This window comes from Salmo salar, chromosome ssa16, assembly GCF_905237065.1.
Source record: "Salmo salar chromosome ssa16, Ssal_v3.1, whole genome shotgun sequence".
Lineage (NCBI taxonomy): Eukaryota > Metazoa > Chordata > Actinopteri > Salmoniformes > Salmonidae > Salmo > Salmo salar.
In genome coordinates, this window is record NC_059457.1 from 17,804,641 (window position 1) to 17,825,879 (window position 21,239).

A 21,239-nucleotide genomic window follows, 5' to 3' on the forward strand; every position below is an offset into this window, starting at 1 on the left:
TTTATGCATATGTTAAAGCCAGGAGTTTTTTTCCGACCATGTGCATGTGACCTACCCGGGAAAAACTCCTGGCCTTACACAGTAGCTAAGGTAAATCAGACTGATCTGATCTCGAGGTACTTGGCCATATATAGCTATGCATCCTGCTATAACTAGGGCCCAGAGTTTTTCCTGGTCAGTTCATGACAAAAAAACTCCTGGCCCCTATTTAGACCACATCACTGAAGTCTTCACTTTAGTCAGGGTGAGCTCAAACCCCTTAATCACAGTACAGATGTAGGATCTTAATTTGATACAGCAGGAATATAATCCTGCAGCAACAGGAAATGTTAATTATTACATGGATTATAATTAACGGACACTGCAAGTTTTACATTTCTTGAATTGCCGGAAAGTTCTCCTACAACAGGGCGATCAAATTAAGATCCTACATCTGTAGTTGGGGTTATAGTCATTTATTCCTGTGCTGTTGGATGTTTGATGCCAGCTCCTGAGGTTAACCCTGCCTCACCCTGCTGTCTCCTCACTGAGTTGAGGGTTAAACTAAGGGGGGTTGGTTTAATGGTGATAGCCCCCTCTAGGAGACTTTGAAGATGTGTTTTTATTTATTTATTTTATTTAACTAGGCAAGTCAGTTAAGATTAAGAACAAATTCTTATTTACAATGACAGCCTAAGAACAATGCCTTGTTCAGGAGCAGAACGACAGATTTCTTTTAACTTTGTTAGCTCAGGGATTCGATCTAGAAACCTTTCGGTTACTGGCCCAACGCTCTAACCACTAGGCTACCTGCCACCCAGCATTGATGACACTGTTGATCTTTCCATACCGCGTGTATGTGTCTCTGTCTGTGCTCGTGTCCACGCGTGCCTGTGTATGTGTGTCTGTCTGTGCTCGTGTCCACGCGTGCCTGTGTATGTGTGTCTGTCTGTGTATAATAAGATTTACAGGGGTGAAGTGTAATGTTACATTAACTAACACAGGGAAAGGCAGTAGGAGGGCTTTGGGACGGCTTAGGGGCCTAACAAACAGAGGCATCAACCACCCAGAGAGGAAGTCAACAAGAGATGCCTTCCTTTGTAAACCCTGTGGCCCCCCTGGCAACAACCAACAGCCACCGGCAACAAGAGCAGCCACTGGCATACAGTACATGTGTGCAACGAATATGCCATCTGTACCCAGTGACAGCTTTGCAATCAGCACCAAACAAGACTGCACCGCAAACAGGAAAACAATGCAGAAATGTGGGAGGGATATAGGGTTAAGGGGAGAAGAGAGAGAGAGAGCTAGGAAGACAGGCAGGCAGGCAGGCAGGCAGGCCACTGTAGAGTGAGATCCAATCTCTCTCGACTTACAGTTTTGACGGAAGAGGAAGTGCAGTAAAGCAGAAAAACTGCCCTAAAGCCCTGATGTCAGTAATCAGTAAAGTGCAGTAAAGCAGAAAAAACTGCCCTAAAGACCTGATGTCAGTAATCAGGTCTTTACTGTAGGCTGATTATAGTACAGACACTTTCACTGCTGAGGGGCATTGCAGTAAAGTGGTGTTAACTCCTGCAAAGACTCCCCATGGAGAAGATTATGGAACAAACAGCGCTGTTGGGTGGACTGCAGTAAAGTGGTTTTTAGTGTTGCTTTTACTGTTGCCGAGTGGGGCTCTAATGACCAGCCAACGATACCATGATGCTCTCTCTTCTCCCAGTGTGTGTGTGTGTGTGTGTGTGTGTCATCCCAGTCTTCTACAGACCTATAACCCCCTTTTAAACACACTACTGTTGCACACTATAGACTCCTTACAGAAATAAAATATCCTATTATGTAACTAAGGAAGTCTACTGAAGATTGTTCTCTTTCTTTGTTTTGTGGAGATTTTTTAACTTGCCCTTTAAATCTCTTTACATGATGTATCCCCTATTTCACTCTATTCTCTCTATCCTTCTGTCTATTTTTACCTTTCCCTCTTCTCTTATTTTCTCTGTCTTTCATAATCTTCTTTCTCTGTGTCCTCCTTTTTCTCTCCTACTTCTTTTCTTTCTTTCCTTCCCCCTCTCTCCAGCCAGCTCTGGAAAGTCCATTCACACAGTGACACAAGGACTGTCTCCTCTCCCTCCTTCATGGCAGACCAGACCGTCAGCCTATGTTTTTTCAATTAACCCAGGCTCCTGTACACTATTCAGGAGAGCATTTGGCCGGCATAGGCAGAAAACAAATGGGAAGTCACTTAGGATCTCCCTCCGGGAGGGAGAGACTTCAGAAAGACCCATTCCCCCTAGAAGTCCCAGAAACAGAGCAGTAGTAGTAGCACAATCAGACAATTAAAAGGAGAAAATAAAGCAAGAGGCCTATACTCCATCCCAAATGGCACCCTATTCTCATAGGGCTCTGGTCAAAACTAGTGCACTATATAGGGAATAGGGTGCTACTTGGAAGCATGTAGGAGTCTGTGATGATAGGGGTGAAGGCTTCACCGCAGGGTGTCAGTGTGCACTTGAAGGGGATAGTGGGCCTAAAAGAGGGGGAGTTGAAGTAGTGCATATGGACGGATTTCCATGGGAATGTGGATGAAAGCGAGTGGGGTGAAGTGGTGGGGCTGGGGCCGGTGGTGCCCGGCGGGGAGAGGGGACAGATGCAGTAGGACTCACATCAAAGCTGCTGTCACTGGGCTGCAGATGAGGAACGCATGCAAACTGTCTCCTTTCCCTCTCCACTCTGTCTCTCTCCCTCTCTCTCCCTCTGTCTTATTTACAGAGATGAGCTCCAAACAGCCCCGAGGATCGGCCTGCCCCGCAGCAGAGCAAATAAACACACTGTCACTGACACACACTATGTCTTTCACCGGCACACATAGTCTCTCTCTCTCTCTCACTCACTCACTCACTCACTCACTCACTCACTCACTCACTCACTCACTCACTCACTCACTCACTCACTCACTCACTCACTCACTCACTCACTCACTCACTCACTCACTCACTCACTCACTCACTCACTCACTCACTCACTCACTCATACATACAGGAGAGGGCCTGACACAGCCTAGCACAGATTAGTCCATCACAGCTCAGCTAAGTACAGCAGAGCACAGTTTAGACTAGTCCAGTTTAGAAGTTTACAGTAGGTCAGTAGAGATAAGAATCATTGTACAGTCCAGCCATGTTTGCAGACTAGTTTATCAAAGCTGGAAAAAAGTCCAACCCAGCCCAGCCAGTTGAGTCCAGCCCAGCCTAGTCCAGCCCAGTTGAGTCCAACCCACTCTAGTCCAGCCCAGTCTTGTCCAGCCTAGTTGAGTCCAGCCCATTCTAGTCCAACCTAGCCCAGTTCAGGCAGTCTAGCCCAGCCCAGTCTAGTCCAGACAGTATAGCCCAGCCCAGTCTTGCCCAGACAGTCTAGCCCAGCCCAGTCTAGTCCAGACAGTGTAGTCCAGCCCATTCTAGTCCAGACAGTCTAACCCAGACCAGTCTAGTCCAAGCCTGGTAGAGAATTCTCAGTATTTATAGTCCTTTATAAAGTCACATTATGAGTGAACTTAACATAAACATAGCAAAAGGAACACTGTCAGCATCACCAAACTGTCAAAAAGGGACAAAAGACGAAGAGTACATAATGGAAAAAGATCTGTGACAGAGTGTGTGTATGCGTCTGTGTATGTGTGTCTGAATTTGTTTGCGGTGGGAAGAGGGATGAATGGAGGTTGCCCCCACACCCCCTCACCCCTCACGCACACCTAGATAGACAGACATCCAGACAGACATACAGACTTCACTGGTGCAGACAACACACACTGACACATCAACAGCAGCTGTAGTTGTCTAAACTCTTACCTCAGGAGCGGTATAGTATAGCCAGCACTGGGGAAAGCCTCACATCTGTAGCAGTAGTAGTTGCTCTCCCTTTCTCTCTCTCTTTCTCAGCGGAGTGCAGACAGCCAGTCACACAGGCTAGCAGCGCAGAGCGTAGTGGAGCGCACAGCAGAGCAGAGCAGGGCTCAGTACACGTTAGAAGCAGAGAGAGCACTGGAGCTGTGCAGCCCCTGGGCCCGTCCACACAGACTCTGCCTTCTGAGGATGAAAAGAGAAGTCTTCATTACCAGCTGCAGAACACGCCTCCTCCCTCAGTCCCCCTTCCTCTCCCTCCTTCCCTTCCCTTCCCCTTCTCCCTCCCTCCCCTCCACACTCCCAGCCAGTAGCACGCTCCAGGTCTTGTCCCAGCCAAGTGAGAGGGATCAGACTGCCAAAGAAAATCTCAAGTCCCACTCGCCTGCCAGTGCAGTGCACAGGGAGAAAGGGAGAAAGAGAGAGGGAGGGAGAGAGAAAGTGTGAGAGAGAAAAAGTGTGAGCGAGAAAAAGGGCATGAGAGAGAGAGGGAGGGAAGAAGGCTGGAGAAAAGAAAGACGGTGGAAGATTAGAAATAAGGAGAAAGAGATTAAGAGGGGTAGAAAGTAAGAGTGAATGAGAGGAGGAAGGTAAAAAGGAAGGAGAGAGAGAGAGAAGGGAATAGAAGAGAACATGTGTGTGAGAGAAGGGGGGCTAGAAGGGAGGGAGAGAGAAAAAGAGAAAGGAAAGAGAAAGGGAGGAAGAAGACAGCTGCCACAGATAGGGGGAGAAAGAGAAGTAAAGAAGAATAAAAGAGAGACAAAAAAAAGTTTAATCAGGGGGATGTTGGAGGTTCTAATTAGGGTTTGCTGTAAGAAACATCCGATCAAACAGGCTGCTTGGCTTTCTGGAACTGAAGGAATGTGTGTCACCAACTCCTCTCCTCTCCCTCTTCTTTCATTCTTTCATTCTCAACAACTGTACATGAGGATGATACTTTACATTCGTCAGCCTTCGGCCCACCATTTTGCCTTTCCTTTCCTCTCCTTTTCCTTCCCTTTCTCCTTGGCTCCCTCTTTTTTCTTCCTGTGAACGCTCACCCCATCAGACAGGAAACTGGGCCTTAAAGGACTGGCTGTTTACTGTCTATAATTATGAGAGGGGCCGGGCACACTGACTGCACTCAACCCAACCAGTCAGCCAGGCAGACAAGGCAGTTAGAAAGCCCTGCCCCCAATGCCACCACACACAGACCCAAGAAGACCAAGCCAAACCAGGGAATGGAGAGAGAAAGAGAGAAAGAGGAGAGAGAGGGGGGTAGAGTAAAAGATAAAAGGAGAGAAGGGGGAAGGAGAGAAAATAATAAAGAAGGGGTGAAAAGAGAGGAGAATGGAGAGACTTAGCAAGAGAAAGGAGAAAGGAGGGAAGGGACACCGAGAGAGAGAAATGGGACAGGAAAGGGAGAAAGAAGGCAGACAGAGGGTGAGAGCGAGATAGAGACAGAGAAAGAAACTTCCAAATTCAAGATCTGTATTCATGAAACTACAGAAACATCATGGAGAAGGGGGACTGGGTCTCAGTCAGAATTAAATGGAGATGATTGCAAAACAGAAAAGGAACCAAAAACGTTATTTCCATCCCACTTCCTCAAGCTGTAACTGCAAACTTGTTTCCCAACACCTTCAATTTGGTTCTGGAAAGTGTTCAGGTCATGCTCCAGTTCATGGTATTGCATTAGTCAGGGCCATGATCCAATTAAAACGAGCCACCACCACAACACAACGTCACTACATCCGCCCTGCCTGCGCCCGTTTTCTTACTATTATAGGTAACCTTAAGTCTGAATATTAATTAATTGACTCCATGGGTCATGAAATGTGGTTTAACCAATTTACACTACTGGTCAAACGTTTTAGAACACCTACTCATTCAAGGGTTTTTCTTTACTTTTACTATTTTCTACATTGTAGAATCATAGTGAAGACATTAAAAACTAGGAAATAACACATATGGAATCATGCAATAACCAAAAAAGTGTTAAACAAATCAAAATATATTTTATATTTGAGATTCTTCAAAGTAGCCACCCTTTGCCTTGATGACAGCTGTGCACACTATTGGTCTTCTCTCAACCAGCTTCACCTGGAATGCTTTTCCAACAGTCTTGAAGGAGTTCCCACATATGCTGAGCACTTGTTGGCTGCTTTTCCTTCACTCTGCAGTCCGACTCATCCCAAACCATCTCAATTTGTGGAGGACAGGTCATCTGATGCAGCACTCCATCACTCTCCTTCTTGGTTAAATAGCCCTTACACAGCCTGGAGGTGTGTTGGGTCATTGTCTTGTTGAAAAACAAACGATAGTCCCACTAAGCCCACCCAGATGGATGGCGTATCGCTGCAGAATGCTGTGGTAACCATGCTGGTTAAGTGTGCCTTGAATTCTAAATAAATCACAGACACTGTCACCAGCAAAGCACTCCCACACATCACACCTCCTCCTCCATGCTTTACTGTGGGAAATACTCATGCAGAGATCATCTGTTCACCCACACTACATCTCACAAAGACACGGTGGTTGAAACCAAAAATCTACAATTTTGACTCCAGACCAAAGGACAAATTTCCACCGGTCTAATGTCCATTGCTCATGTTTCTTGCCCCAATTAAGTCTCATCATTTAATTTGTGTCCTTTAGTCGTGGTTTCTTTGCAACAATTTGACCACGAAGGCCTGATTCACGCAGTCTCTTCTGAACAGTTGATGTTGGGATGTGTCTGTTACTTGAACTCTGTGAAGCATTTTTTTGGGCTGCAATTTATGAGGCTGGTAACTCTATTGAACGTATCCAGAGGTAGCGGTAACTCTGGGGTCTTCCTTTCCTGTGGCGGTCTTGATGAGAGCCAGTTTCATCATAGCGCTTGATGGTTTTTGCGACTGCACTTGAAGAAACTTTAAAAGTTCTTGACATTTTCCGTATTGACTGACCTTCATGTCTTAAAGTAATGATGGACTGCTATAATTGATTGCTATAATATGGACTATAATATAATAGGGCTATCTTCTGTATACCCCCCTACCTTGTCAACACAACTGATTGGCTCAAATGCATTAAGAAGGCACACCTGTTATTTGAAATGCATTCCAGGTGACTACCTCATGAAGCTGGTTGAGAGAATGCCAAGAGTGTCACACCCTGATCTGTTTCACCTGTCCTCGTTATTGTCTCCACCCCCTCCAGGTGTCGCTTGTTTTCCCAAGTGTATTTATCCCTGTGTTTCCTGTCTCTCTGTGCCAGTTCGTTTTGTATGTCCAAGCCTACCAGCGGGTTTTCCCGATTTCCTGCTTTGCCTTTTCTCCTTTTTCTAGTCCTCCCGGTTTTGACCCTTGCCTGTTCTGGACTCTGTACCCGCCTGCCTGACCATTCTGCCTGCCCTGACCTCGAGCCTGTCTGCCACTCTGTACCTTCTGGACTCTGATCTGGTTCCGTTTGGATTTATGAAACATCTTAAACTCCAACCATCTGCCTACTGTGTCTGCATTTGGGTCTCGCCTTGTGTCATGATAAAGAGTGTGCAAGCTGTCATCAAGGCAAAGGGTGGTTACTTGAAGAATCTCAAATTGAAAATATGTTTTGATTTGTTTAACACTTTTTTGGCTATGTGTTATTTCATAGTTTTGATGTCTTCACTATTATTCTACAATGTAGAACATAGTACAAATAAAAGAAAAACCCTTTAATGAGTAGGTGTTCTAAAACATTTGACCGGTAGTGAGTGTTTCCTCATATAGTTTGTTTTCAACAATTCAATCATATTTTTCACCAAAATAAGTATTTTCAATAAAAAACAAATGTTCCCTATGCTTAGTCCACCATACTTTTTACTAACATACCAACCATTTGGTTGTCCAAATTTTTACAAAATGCGTGCTTTTTAACCTTTTTACATTTTAACTATTTATTTTCATATCCCTACTCTTCAAGGTCTCTACTAACAGGAATGGTGCAATATTAATCCCTCACCAACTGAATCCCTGCCTTTTATCCTGTATTGTTGGTGACAGATTTTTGTGTTTTCTTACAGCCCTCTGACTGGGCAAAGTTCGAGGGCCATAACACTGAACTGCAGTAACCCAAAAGGATACAAATTATGTAAATCGATGCAGGAGGGCTGGGGTTGTTGACCAATCAAGTGAAATTTAAAATCCACTTCTAAATCCATTGTCAAAACATGCTCTACCAATCGGTTGAGAAAAGGCTTAAAGGGTTCAAAAACATTACAAGGAGAGAGACTAGTATACTTCAACAACTATTGAGAGAGAGAGAAATAAGAGAGTGTGAATTGATACAGATAAAAAGAGAGAGTGCGTGCGGAAGGGAATACAAGGGGAAGGAGGGAGGGTGTATGTGGTTATCTGGGAAACATTACCACCTACACAGACCCTGTCAATGGCATAATGGGGTCCCTCAGAGACACACACGGCCCTTACGCGGCTGTTTTATGGTTTAATCTGAGTCTTCAGAGGTAGAGTGTTAATCCAGTGTTAATCCACCCACTGAAAGCCTGTGTTTGTAATGTCTTCTGAGGAATCAAACAGCTCTACTCTCGTGGCGATGGTTAAGACATTAAAACAGCATGCAACAGTGGGAAGACAATACGGCAATGGGAGGAGGAACGAGTCTCTTTGTCTGACACTCACTTAAGTCTTTAAAATCCCTTAGTTGTGGTGCCATGGCATTGCCATAGAGAAAGATTCACAAGCACACTGGGACACAGTGAGGCAAATGTCTTACCAATCGACCAGTAGGGGCTCTGTTGCGTTGCGCTGAAGCAGGCACTCTAAGGCAGAGTTGAGTCAAAGTCAAAGTCTCTCTCTCTCTCTCTCTCTCTCTCTCTCTCTCTCTCTCTCTCTCTCTCTCTCTCTCTCTCTCTCTCTCTCTCTCTCTCTCTCTAAGCTGTCTCTCTCTCGATCTCTCTCTCTCTCTCTCTCGCTCTACCCCCCCTCGCAAGTCAAATAACTAACTCTCTCTAAATCACTCTCTCTCTACACTAAACTCTAACTCTCAAAGTCTCCAAAATAATCTCTCTCTCTCTCTCTCTCGCTCGCTCTCTCTTGCTCTCTCTCGCACTCTCTCACCCACCCCCCTGGTCTGCCACTCTTTTTCTGTCTCAGTAGGGGAGGATGGAAGGATGCCCAATGTGGCTCTCAATTTCATGACGGAGGTTAATTGAATGGCCAGTGGTCCCTGTCAGTTTAGATGGATTATGGTCAAAGTTAGGGGTCCTTGTCAGGAGCAATATGTCCCACCTTTATTCTGGTTAATTCACAGCACCCAATATTGACTTAAACAGACTAATAAAGAGAGGCAGATGGGAGAAGGGAAGAGGGGGAGGGAGAGTGAGAGATACAGAGACGGACACAGACAGACAGAGAGACAGAGGTGAGAGAGCGACAGACAGAGACTGAGGAAATGGAAAGAGAGTGAGAAAGCAAGCGAGCACAATAAAGACAAAGAAGGTGAGATTTTCTAAGCTTTTGAATTACTGTTGAACTAATGTTGTGACTATAATCAGATACAAACAGCGCATACCCCAAGCCTTGAACCATGGCTATTAAGTATCTGTATACACTCAATACAGGGACACAGCAGCATGCTTCAAAAGCCTGCCTGATTGCATATGAAAACAACCATAATGACAGCCTGATTAAAAGGACAACATTCAATATCAGATTTTGCAGCTATAGGAGTCGCTATCCAAACACACGGTGTCTTTAGAGAAGCCAATGTACACAGACCAGAGGCAGGCCCCCGGAGAAAGGACAACACCAGCATCACATAAGGAGTAAGGACTGCACAGTATAAAAACAGACTGACACATGCACACACACAAGTGTGATCGTGACGCACGCACATGCGCACGCACGCACAGACACACACACACGCACGCACACACACACACACACAGTGTCTGTGATTGGGTTTCAACGCCCAGCGGAAAAGTCTATGCGTGTACAATATAATGCCCTGGCTCTCTGACAAGGCCACTGTAGTCATGAACCAAACACACTATGTAAACAGACAGGTACACTGACATGCTGGGATTGGACCAAAAGGTTATTGTGTCATAATGAAAAACCCTAATACAACCATAAAGGGTTATTTGGCTTGTCCCTAAAGGAGAACCCTTTTTGGCCCCAGGTAGAACCTCTTCACCCAACGAAGAACCCTCAAAGAACTCTACAAAAATGAGTTCTTTGAGGGTTCTTCGTTGGGCAACTGAAGATCTCTTTATGGTTATAAGTAGCACGTTTTTAGCACTTAAGAGTGAACTGTGGGTTGAGATCCCGCCTAAGTAGAGTAAAAATCTTAATACTCCAGTATACTACGGTAAAGATTGTATTGAATTTAGAAGAGAGTGGTTGGGGGTGCATGTGCGACTGTGGTCAGCTTTTGGTAAGGATTCTGGGATTAATCTAATGTTGTTGTGAAATTGATATTTCACCCATAAGGGCCTGAATTTGAAGCAGAGCCTGACACAGATGGAATAGAGGGAAGGAATGCTGTGTCGCACACAGAAAACCTTTGTGATGTCTCAAAGTGAATAAATAACTTATAACTTAACATCCTCAATGTTTCCAGACTGAATATGGAGATTGTTCCAGTCCGGTCCTGGAGCTTGTTCATACAAGGACAGTAATGGCTTGTATAATACTAGTCCAAACAAGCACATTTGGTGCGCAGCAAAGATCAGTAGAATAGCCGTTTCAGATTTGACTATATAACACACATTCTCCTACTCACACAGCAGCCTCAGGTGTTAAAATGGTATTTTCCTACTGCTGAAAAACATTATAAAAACGCAAATAAAACATACAGTGCATTCGGAAAACATTCAAACCCCTTGACTTGTTCCACATTTTGTTACTTTACATCCTTATCTTAAAATTGATTAAATAAAATTTGAAATTGAGCTCAGGTGCATCCTGTTTCCATTGATCAACCTTGTGATGTTTCTACAACTTGATTGGAGTCCACCTGTAGAAAATTCTATGAACTGGACATGCCTTGGAAAGGCACACACCTGTCTATATAAGGTCCCACAGTAGACAGTGCATGTCAGAGCAAAAACCAAGCCATGAGGTCGAAGGAATTGTCGGTAGAGCTCCGAGACAGGATTGTGTTGATGTACAGATCTGGGGAAGGGTACCAAATTATTTCTGCAGCATTGAAGGTCTTCAAGAACACAGTGCCATCTATCATTCTTAAATGGCAGAAGTTTGGAACCACCAAGACTCTTCCTAGGTCAGGGAGGTGACCAACAACCCGATGATCGAGCTCTAGAGTTCCTCTGTGGAGATGAGAGAACCTTCCAGAAGGACAACCATCTTTGCAGCACTCCAGCAAACAGGCCTTTATGGTAGAGTGGCCAAACGGAAGCCACTCCTCAGTAAAAGGCACATGACTTCCCACTTGGAGTTTGCCAAAAGGCACCTACAGAGCTCTCAGACCTTGAGAAGCAAGATTCTCTGGTCTGATGAAACCAAGATTGAACTCTTGGTTTGAATGCCAAGCATCACTTCTGGAGGAAACCTGGCACCATCCCTACGGTGAAGCATGGTGGTGGCAGCATCATGCCATGGGGATGATCAAAGAACAGAGAAATCCTTGATGAAACCCTGCTCCAGAGCGCTCAGGACCTCAGACTGGGGCGAGATTCACCTTCCAACAGGACAACGACCCTAAGCACACAGCCAAGACAACACAGGAGTGGCTTTGTGACTAGTCTCTGAATGTCCTTGAGTGGCCCAGTCAGAGCCCGGACTTGAACTCAATCGAACATCTCTGGAGAGACCTGAAAATAGCGGTGCAGCAATGCTTCCCATCCAACCTGACAGCATTTGAGATGATCTGCAGAGAAGAATGGGAGAAATTCCCCAAATACAGCTGTGCCAAGCTTGTAGCGTCATACCCAAGAAGACTCGAGGCTGTAATTGCTTCCAAAGGTTCTTCAACAAAGTACTGAGTAAAGGGTCTGAATACTTATGTAAATTGTATATTTATAATTTTTTTATTGTTTATTTTTGGAACAATTAAAAAACAACTGGTTTTGCTTTGTCATTATGAGGTATTGTGTTTAGATTGATGAGGAAAAATAATAATTTAATACATTTTAGATTAAGGCTGTAACGTAACAAAATGTGAAAAAAGTCAAGGGGTCGAAATACTTTCCAATTGCACTGTAAATATATAGTTTATAATGTGTATTAATAAAAAATACGAGGGTCACATTTATTTCTGGGTAAAAATGTTAATTAAGAAGCATTTCGTGAGACAGACATTATTGACTCGCTGTAATGTTATTGCCTGTTAAGTAAATGTATTTTATGCTAAATATATCCATGGGAAAAGCTTATTGCTACTTGGAGCTGACTCCTTATAAAACAATGACAGAGTTTACTTCAGAAATAAAGATGCTTTCAAACTCCTTTTCGCCACTTTAACCCCAAAGGTCGAAGTCCGTGCCCTGTGGGAAAATAATTAGCATAATAAAAAAAGCCCCATAAAAAATCTCAGTTTAAGCTAGAGATGTGTCTCAATCCACCGCATCCACCTATGTTGCACTTGCGCATCTGCGGTGAAAGGTGGCAGAGCTAGAGCGGTGTTTGTCAGACCATGAGACGTCCGAACGGATTGGCCAACAAACTATTATGACCACTCTATGGAAAGAGGAGACTCTCACGATGGTGTTCTCAACTTTGCTCTACGACCCTCACAAAGCATCTTGGGACTCGTAAAGTCGGTACAGCCGATCTGCCAAATTGTGAGACTCTCACAAACATGTACATGTCGGTTGTTTTGCTTTAGAACGCCCACAGGCCTCACAAGACTCGTCTGAAAATCCCCCGGTACCAGTTGAAAGATTTATGGGAGTATATATGGAGACTGTTAATTTAGAAAAATAAGGGGTTAAATACAAGTAAAACATTTTCCTGATCTTTCTTATATTTCTCTGATATAGGACAGACACTTCAGAACAACCTTCCTTTTTAATCTGTTCTTCCATGTAGTGAATCTGTTATTCAATTAATTTGTATGGGCTAATAGCAGCAAGGACAAAAATATTTTTTCACCAAATGTCACAGAATTTGTCGTTTTGTTGAAGGGAGGACCAAGGCGCAGCAGGAATGTGAATACTCATACTTTTAATAAACTCAAGTAAGGCATCCACAGGAAAAAACAATAAACACGACAACAGGAACCGTTTTGCAGGCTCACAAAACGCAGTGCAAAAACAACTACCCACAACCCCAAAGAAAAACACACACTACTATATAGGACTCCCAATCAAAGGCAACTCAACACACCTGCCTTCAATTGGGAGTCCAATCACCAACACAACACTTAACCTGTTGGGGGTAGGGGGCAGTATTGACACGGCCGGATAAAAAAACGTACCCGATTTAATCTGGTTACTACTCCTGCCAAGTAACTAGAATATGCATATAATTATTGGCTTTGGATAGAAAACACCCTAAAGTTTCTAAAACTGTTTGAATGGTGTCTGTGAGTATAACAGAACTCATATGGCAGGCAAAAACCTGAGAGGATTCTATATGGGAAGTGGCCTGTCTGACAAGTTGTTCTTCATCTTGGCTCTTTTTATTGAAGACTGAGGATCTTTGCTCTAACGTGACACTTCCTACGGCTCCCATAGGCTCTCAGAGCCCGGGAAAAAGCTGGACTCCCAATCAAAGGCAACTCAACACACCTGCCTTCAATTGGGAGTCCAATCACCAACACAACACTTAACACACAAAAACCCTGCCACGTCCTGACCAAAGCTAATACAATTGCTCCCTCTGCTGGTCAGGACGTGACAGTACCCCCCCCCCCCCCCTCAAGGTGCAGACTCCGGAATGCACCTTACAAAAGAAAACCCCAAAAATCCCCAATACCCCAACAAAACCCATAAACAATAACCTCTAAACAATAAGGGAGGGAAGGGAGGGTGGCTGCCGTCAACGACGGCACTGTGCTACACCCTCCCTCCCCAACCCACCTATCCTGGAGGTGGCTCAGGTGCGGGACGTGGACCTCGCTCCACCTTCGGCGTTGCCCACTTCGGTGGCGCCGATAGCTGCGCCGGGCAGACGGGCCACTCGGGCTGACCCTGGCAGACGGACCGCTCTGGCTGGACCGGAGGACAGGCGGGCCGCTCGGGCTGGGCCGGAGGACAGGCGGGCCGCTCGGGCTGGGCCGGAGGACAGGCGGGCCCCTCGGGCTGGCCCGGAGGACATGCGGGCCCCTCGGGCTGGGCCGGAGGACAGGCGGGCCACTCGGGCTGGGCCGGAGGGCAGGCGGGCCACTCGGGCTGGGCCGGAGGGCAGGCGGGCCACTCGGGCTGGGCCGGAGGGCAGGCGGGCCACTCGGGCTGGACCGGAGGGCAGGCGGGGCACCCTGGCAGATCCGGGCAGGCGGGCCACTCTGGCAGATCCGGGCAGACGGGCCACTCTAACTGATCCGGGCAGTCGGGCCACTCTGGCAGCTCCGGGCAGTCGGGCCACTCTGGCAGCTCCGGGCAGTCGGGCCACTCTGGCAGCTCCGGGCAGTCGGGCCACTCTGGCAGCTCCGGGCAGTCGGGCCACTCTGGCAGCTCCGGGCAGTCGGGCCACTCTGGCAGCTCCGGGCAGTCGGGCCACTCTGGCAGCTCCGGGCATTCGGGCCGCTCTGACAGCTCCGGGCAGTCGGGCCACTCTGACCGCTCCTGACTGGCGGGCGGCTCTGGCGGCTCCTGACTGGCGGGCAGCTCTGGCGACTCCTGACTGGCGGGCAGCTCTGGCGACTCCTGACTGGCGGGCAGCTCTGGCGACTCCTGACTGGCGGGCAGCTCTGGCGACTCCTGACTGGCGGGCAGCTCTGGCGACTCCTGACTGGCGGGCAGCTCTGGCGACTCCTGACTGGTGGGCAGCTCTGGCGACTCTTGACTGGCGGGCAGCTCTGGCGACTCTTGACTGGCGGGCAGCTCTGGTGACTCTTGACTGGCGAGGCTGGGCTGACGCACTAGACACCTGATGTGTGGGGCTGGTACTGGACGTGCCAGCCTGGAGACACGCACCTCCATGCTAGTGCGTATAGCGGGAAACACCGGACCGTAGAGGCGCACTGGCGGTCTTGAGCGCAGGGTTGGCATCACTCCTTCCGGCTCGATGCTCACTTCGCCCTGGTACATGCGGGGCGCTGGTACTGTGCCTACCGGCCTGAAAATCCCAGGCCTCACCACAGCCCCAACCCCAAAGCACGGGACCTGTCCAGTCTGTCTCTGCCCTACAAGGGTACGGGGAGCTGGCCTGGGGCTCCAATCTCGCCCCGCCAAACAGCCCTTGTACCCCCCCCAAAAAAAATTATTGGGGCTGCCTCTCGGGTTCCCTTAGTTCCCTTAACTTGTCCTCCCAGAATCTTCGCTCCTTCTGCCAAGTCCATCCATCCACGCTGTTCTCCTGTGGCTCCCTCCTCTTCCGCTGCTTGGTCCTTTGGTGCTGGGTAGTTCTGTCACAGAATTTGTCGTTTTGTTGAAGGGAGGACCAAGGCGCAGAGGGAATGTGAATACTCATACTTTTAATAAACTCAAGTAAGGCATCCACAGGAAAAAACAATAAACACGACAACAGGAACAGTTTTGCAGGCTCACAAAATGCAGTGCAAAAACAACTACCGACAACCCCAAAGAAAAACACACACTACTATATAGGACTCCCAATCAAAGGCAACTCAACACACCTGCCTTCAATTGGGAGTCCAATCACCAACACAACACTTAACACACAAAAACCCTGCCACGTCCTGACCAAAACTAATACAATTGCTCCCTCTGCTGGTCAGGACGTGACACCAAATATTTTCTTATAAATGGGTCATACATTTCTAAATGAAGTAGCAAAATGATCCTTGGTATGACCTTCTTAAAGCAATTCCATATAGTTTAATAGAATATATGTCATGACCCATATATTTACACCTGTTTTGACATATATTACGTTATTTTATCGCTGGTTAAGACACCTACATTATTCAAATTCATTTTTTCCTCGCCAAGAAGTTTCCTTTTGTTTGAAAGTTTGTTTCTTAAATCGCGGACACCGACGTCTTTCTCCCAGACAAGCTAAACACCTTCTTCTTTGAGGATAACACAAGTGCCTCCGACGGACTGTGGGCTCTCCTTCTCCCTGGCCGACGTCCACCATTGGTTCCTGTACCCAAGAAAGCGAAGGTAACTGAACTAAATGACTATCGCCCCGTAGCACTCACTTCTGTCATCATGAAGTGTTTTGAGAGGCTAGTTAAGGATCATATCACCTCTACCTTATCTGACACACTAGACCCACTTCAATTTGCATACCACCCCAATAGATCCACAGACGACGCAATCACCATCGCAGTGCACACTGCCCTATCCCATCTGGACAAGAGGAATGCTGTTCATTAACTATAGCTCAGCCTTTAATACCATAGTACCCTCCAAGCTCATCATTAAGCTTGGGGCCCCACAAGGGTGCATGCTCAGCCCCCTCCTGTACTCCCTGTTCACCCACGACTGCATGGCCACGCACACCTCCAACTCAATCATCAAGTTTCCAGATGACACAACAGCCTGATTACCAACAAAGATGAGACAGCCTACAGGGAGGATGTGAGGGCCCTGGAGGATTGGTGCCAGGAAAATAACCTCTTCCTCAATGTCAACAAAATGATGGAGCTGATTGTGGACTTCAGGAAACAGCAGAGGGAGCACGCCCCTATCCACATCGACGTCACCACAGTGGAGAAGGTGAAAAGCTTCAAGTTCCTCGGCGTACACATCACTGACACTCACAAACATTTACAGATGCACAATTGAGAGAATCCTGTCGGGCTTTATCACCGCCTGGAACGGCAACAGCAACGTTCGCAACCGCAGGGCTCTCCAGAGGGTGGTGCGGTCTGCCCAACGCATCACCAGGGGCACACTGCCTGTCCTCCAGGACACCTACAACCCAGGAAGGCCAAAAAGATCATCAAGGACAACAACCACCCGAGCCACGGCCTAGCATCCAGAAGATGAGGTCAGCACAGGTGCATCAAAGCTGGGACAGAGAGACTGAAAAACAGCTTCTATCTCAAGGAAATCAGACTGTTAAATAGCCATCACTAGCCGGCTACCACCCGGTTACTCAACCCTGCACCTTAGAGGCTGCTGCCCTACATGCATAGACAGGGAATCACTGGACACTTTAATAATGGAACACTAGTCACTTTAATAATGTTTACATAATGCTTTACTCATTTTGTATGTATGTACTGTACTCTATTCTACTGTATTGTAGTCAATGCCACTCCGACATTGCTCGTCCTAATATTTCTATATGTGTTAATTCCATTCTTTTACTTTTATATTTGTGTGTATTGTTAGAATCGTTAGATACTACTGCGCTGTTGGATCTAGGAACAAAAGCATTTCGCTACACCCGCAATAACCTGGTAGATATGTGTATGCGACAACAAAATTTCATTTGATGTTCCGCCCAGGACTTCTGGATGCAAAGTAGTCTAAATATATTGCTGTCTTGTTAGGAGTTCATTTCACATTACTTCTGGTTTGTGTAATCATATTATAATGCTCACGTGAATGTCATGCTGAATATAAACTATACAGTAATTACGAAAGTATGTGGACATCCCTTCAAATTAGTGGATTCTGCTACTTTGAGCCAAACCCGTGGCTGACAGATGTATAAAATCGAGCACATGCAATCTCCATAGACAAACATTGGCAGTAGAATGGCCTTACAGAAGAGCTCACTGACATTCAACGTGGCACTGTCATAGGATGCCACCTTTCCAACATGTCAGTTTGACAAATTTCCGCCCTGGTCAACTGTAAATGCTGTTATTGTGAAGTGGAAACGTTTAGGAGCAACAACGCCTCAGCCGTGAAGTGGTAGACCATACAAGCTCACAGAACGGGACCACAGAGTGCTGAAGTGCGTAAAAATTGTCTGTCCTTGGTTGCAACACTCACTACCGAGTTCCAAACTACCTTTGGAAGCAGAGTCAGCACAAGAACTGTTCGTCGGGAGCTTAATTTCCTGTTTCAGCATGACAATGCCCTCGTGCACAAAGCGAGGTCCGTATAGAAATGATTTGTTGAGATCGGTGTGGAAGAACTTGACTGGCCTGCACAGAGCCCTGATCTCAACCCCATCGAACACCTTTGGGATAAATTGGAACACCGAATGCGAGCCAGGCCAAATCACCCAACATCAGCTCTTGACCTCACTAATGCTTTTGTGGCTGAATGGAAGCAAGTTCCCGCAGCAATGTTCCAACATCTAGTGGAAAGCCTTCCCCGAAGCAGAGGCTGTTATAACAGCAAAGCAGGGAACAAACTCCATATTGATGTCCATGATTTTGGAATGAGATGTTCAATGAGCAGGTGCCCACATACTTTTGTTCATGTATGTTCATGTCATACATGAATGTTCATGTCATTGTCACTCAAATGCAATGGACCGCAGAGTGAAAGAAAAGCAACCAACAAGTGCTTAGCATATGTGGAACTCCTTCAAGACTGTTGGAAAAAGTATTCAAGGTGAAGCTGGTTGAGAGAATACCAAGAGTGTGCAAAGCTGTCATCATGGCAAAGGGTGGCTACTTTGAAGAATCTCAAAAATAAAATATATTTTCATTTGTTTAACACTTTTTTGCTTACTACATGATTCCATATGTGTTATTTCATAGTTTTGATGTCTTCACTATTATTCTACAATGTAGAAAATAGTAAAAATTAAGAAAAACCCTTGAATGAGTAGTTTTGACTGGTAATGTATGTACATACCTACCTCAATAACCTAATCATTTTGCACATTGACTCGGTGCTGGTACCCTGTGTTTATAGCCAAGTTATCGCTATTCATTCTATATTTTTTCCTGATGTTATTATTTTTTCTACGTTTTTTCTCATTGCATTGTTGGGAAAGGCCTGTAAGTAAGTGTTTCACTGTTAGTCTACAGCTGTTGTAAATGAAGCATGTGACAGTCTATTACAATCCTTTGTTGCCATGGTGACTGGTGACTGCACTTCTAAAGTGGAGTAAAACTGTGTGGTCAATTGCCAAAAAGAGATAAGACAATGATAGTGGTGGTGTGGTCACACCGTCACAATCACCACGGTCATAATACTCTATGTTGTCAGTGTGGGCACAGTGGTATGGGAAGGACTTTCAATTAGAAATACTAGAACAGGCAAAGTACTAAATTAATACTATTTCAATGGGGATGGACCAGGTCAATCCAGGCCACTCTGGAAGGCTCATTTGTTAGATACGGATGTAAGGATTGGAAGCACCTTCGCAAGGCATGCTTCAAGCACCAGGCTAGAAAACCCCACTCTTTTGCACTGTAAACATTTGAAGGCTACAGTGCAAGCCATCACAATCAAAGCCGGGATAATGTTTTAAATCAACTTAATCACGAGTCCATGGACTATTCATTTGTACAGAGGAGTCATGATCACGACAAAGTGGTTTTAGGAACAGGTCCTTAATATGGGCAACTTTTTGAAAATGTTTGAATTCATATCCAAATATGATCCAAAAATGCTCAAATCGTCTACAGCAGCTGCCCAAAAACGCTAGACTCATGAGTCCAGATATTCAAAACGAGCTGCTTGAGTCAGCAGTCTCCCTCACTGCTGGTCCAATGTGATATCATATCTCTGTTTTAGGTGTTGAATTAACCGTGTTTATTCAGCAACTGCACCGGAAAATGGGGGAGGTCAGTAATTCCCATCCCTTATTGAAGTTTTGGACAGCTGCAGCCCTGACATTTTTCCTAACATCAATAGACTACTAAGGGCCATCATCACCCTTCCTATGACTTCATACGGTATCAAAACATCGATCAGATCTTGCATGCTGACTGCACATCTCAACAATTTTGCCCTGTTGTCCTTTGAAAGGGAACTCAGCGACTCTTTGGATTATTATGAAATAATCTCCATCTTCAACATCTTCTTACGCCTTGTGCTGTAAAACTTAAAACACACAAGAAAGGTAAGCCTCAATACTGTTTATTTATAAAAGGCTTGTTTGTCAAGGGACATTTGTTGTGTTTTTTGGTCACTTTTATCCTGTGTTATGTGTTAAATGATGCAATGTGATTGCACAAATTTTCGCTTGCATATGTCGGGCAGTGGTGTAGGGGAGGTTGTACGCAGGTATATGCCATATTCCCACATTTATTCAGTGGCATTGCGTATACAAACCATAGCAGATTATTATTCAGCACCACAGGCAGGTAATGCGGCTTGTCCGGCACTGGCTGAGCCTGTGAAAGTTGGATCAAAGATTTCAGCACCGGACAGCTCCACTCTCCGCTCTGTTCTCTAACTCCTAATAGTTGCATTCACAACGAGAATTGTGCATTTATTCCCATGTCTCATGAGTTCTACAGTTTAGCCTAGCCTCTTTATTCTGCTTCTCGAAAGAAGAGTTTAGGGACATGAGATTAAGTCTAGGGCCCTGACTCTATCCGGTAGCAATATGGAATTGAATGTAGCCGAGGCCTTTTTTGTAACCCATAAATCTCCTCTAGCAAAACGCAAAATACAGATGAATCAGCAGCGACTAGCATCCAGGCCTTCAGCTGCTGTGAAGTGTAGGAACTCCTTGAGTATCCCGTTCTCATGTAACGCACCACCACAGAGATCATGTCCTTTTCTTACCACCACACTTATTTGGTCCCAGCCTAACATATTAGCCATAAGGGCTAGGCCTATTATTTAATTCTGGATATCATGGTGGATGTATTTCTCATTGCCATGATTTTAGGTCACTCAGAGTAATCTACATCAGTTTCTCATAGAATCTTTCTCACAGGGCGCCTTTCATTCGCCAGGCAGGCCGTTTGGGAATTTTTTTGCAAAAATAGTGTATACCCACTTCTCTATGCACCACGTCTACACCACTGATGTCTGGGTATTTTTGCTGTATTTTTGCAGGAAAATGTTGGCCCAGTCACTTTTACTCAGACCCAGCCACACAGCAATTTCTGCCTACTCCTTTGCCTGCGACACACCTGAGATGCCTAGAAAAACTGAAGGATATGAAATACACAGAAGTTTATTTTTAATTAGCGGTGGAGGGTAAAACTCAAAAACACAGTTGCATACAGTCTTTGTGTATTACCATAGCCCTCATACAGTTTAACAAACATATAGAGGGATGCACAGCCTGAGCTAGAAATCATCCCTCACAGCCTCTACTCCAATCCTCCTCTCTAACTCTGTCATTCCGAAGCTCAGTTGCTCTAGGACCAGTCACTCTAGTATCAGTCAGTCTCCCTTTGCTCTGCGAATTTCACACCTAAGATGGCTGCCAATGCCGTCATGAC

General features: G+C 45.7%; 1 protein-coding gene across 2 annotated transcripts in view; it reads right to left on the minus strand.

Moving 5' to 3' along the window:
* LOC106573312 (zinc finger protein 469) overlaps positions 1–21,239 on the minus strand; it is a 157,033-nt gene that overhangs the window by 86,775 nt on the left and 49,019 nt on the right. For both annotated transcript variants that reach the window (XR_001321308.2, XM_014148259.2), the window contains exon 2: positions 3,819–4,055. The gene's annotated coding sequence lies outside the window, so the exon portion shown is untranslated. The remainder of the gene's footprint in view (positions 1–3,818; positions 4,056–21,239) is intronic.